This window comes from Juglans microcarpa x Juglans regia, chromosome 2S, assembly GCF_004785595.1.
Source record: "Juglans microcarpa x Juglans regia isolate MS1-56 chromosome 2S, Jm3101_v1.0, whole genome shotgun sequence".
Lineage (NCBI taxonomy): Eukaryota > Viridiplantae > Streptophyta > Magnoliopsida > Fagales > Juglandaceae > Juglans > Juglans microcarpa x Juglans regia.
Window position 1 is genome coordinate 21,466,637 of NC_054597.1, and position 1,656 is coordinate 21,468,292.

Sequence of the window (1,656 nt, forward strand, 5' to 3'; positions counted from 1 at the left end):
GCTATACTTTTTTCACCACGTACTCAGTTTCCTTCCTCTCAGACTCCATATTTTCGGCAGCTTCTGTATCTTGCTCGGTATTTACTGTCTGTGGCTGGTCATATGTCTGCCCACTTCTCAATGTTATGGCTTTGACATGTTCCTTCTGATTGGTCATAGTGTTGCTCGGTAAAATCCCTGTTGTCCTCTTGGTAGGCATGTTTGAGAGCTGACCGATTCGCACCTCAAGATTGTGGATTGGAGCCGAGTTGTTTTGGATCACCATATCAATCTTTTGCATCACCATATTAGTCTTTTGCATGTACTGCATAATCATATCTTCAAGCGTCGACTTCTTCTCTTGTTGCAAAAACTGTTGAGGTGGTCTAACTGGCATTTGGTTATTGCTCCATGAAAAGTTAGGGTGATTTCTCCATCTGAGATTGAATATGTTTGAATAATGATTGTTTTGACGTTGGAAATTGGTCATGTAATGGGCTTGTTCATAACTAGGTTGGGCAAAAGGATTCCTCACTTGGCAATCTACACTTGAATGATTTCCTGCACAATGATCACAAACAACATTAGTTTGAATAGCATTAACATTCATTTTACCTAGTTGTTTAAATATATTTGCCAATTGGGCCGCAATTGTGGACATAGAGTCAAGCTCAACGACGCTAGCCACCTTCTTCGACATTGCTCTCTCTTTGGCTAACTGATAGTTGTTAGACGCAACTCGTCTAGAAGTTCATATGCGATTTCATGGGTCTTACTCATTAATGCTTCTCATGTGGCTGGATCAACCATCAATCGATTTGTGGGTCCCAGACCATTGTAAAATCTCTGTACTTGAAGCCAGGCTGGGAGGTCATGATATGGACACTTGCGTAATAAATCATTGTATCTCTCTCATGCCTCATATAATAATTCACCCTCAAATTGGGTGATGTAGTCACTCCATTCCTTAACTTCGCTATCTTGGTCGGAGGGAAATATTTTGTTAAGAATTGTTGTGCCAACTCCTCTCATGTGGTGATGATGTTGGGCGACAAAGAATTCAACCAAGCTTTTGCTTTTTCCCTAAGTGAGAAAGGAAAAAATCTCAATCGAATCGCATCATCTTCCACTCCGTTATCTTTAAAAGTATCACAAATTTCTAGGAAATTTGCAATATGGACATTAGGATCCTCTTGTGACAGCCCCCTAAACTGGACGGTTTGTTGAATCATTTGAATGATGGTCGGCTTGATCTCGAAGTTATTGGCTTGTATAGCTGGCCACCTTATACTAAATGTTGCCCATTGACAGAGGGCATAGCATAGTCTCTTAACGCCTTGTGCTCCTGGTTGGCCATATTAAATTTAGATGTGGCAACCTCTTTCTTTATCTCTTTATTGATCCGACGTAAGGTTCTTTCAATCTCGGGATCGAAAAATGATTTAGATCGGGGCATGCATGCACTTCTAATTCTTGAAAAGAAAAATCCAATTGAGATCTATTTTAAACCAATAAAATAAAATAAAATCCAAAATAGTAAAAATCTAGCGAGTATCATTATCAATACCAAAAACTTGTTCTACTGAAAATATCTACAAGTGTACAGAATTGTAACAAGTAGTAAAGTGTTTTTAAAGAAAACGGATGTCAAACCCGCAGCAATTAATTATGCTATAG

At 38.9% G+C, this 1,656-nt stretch overlaps 1 non-coding gene across 1 annotated transcript; it reads left to right on the forward strand.

Annotated features, from left to right (window-relative positions):
* Nucleotides 1–847: 847 nt before the first annotated feature.
* On the forward strand, nt 848–953 carry LOC121253714. Its single transcript, XR_005938438.1, has one exon. It is a non-coding gene; the product is annotated as a small nucleolar RNA R71 (small nucleolar RNA).
* The last annotated feature ends 703 nt before the right edge of the window (nt 954–1,656 follow it).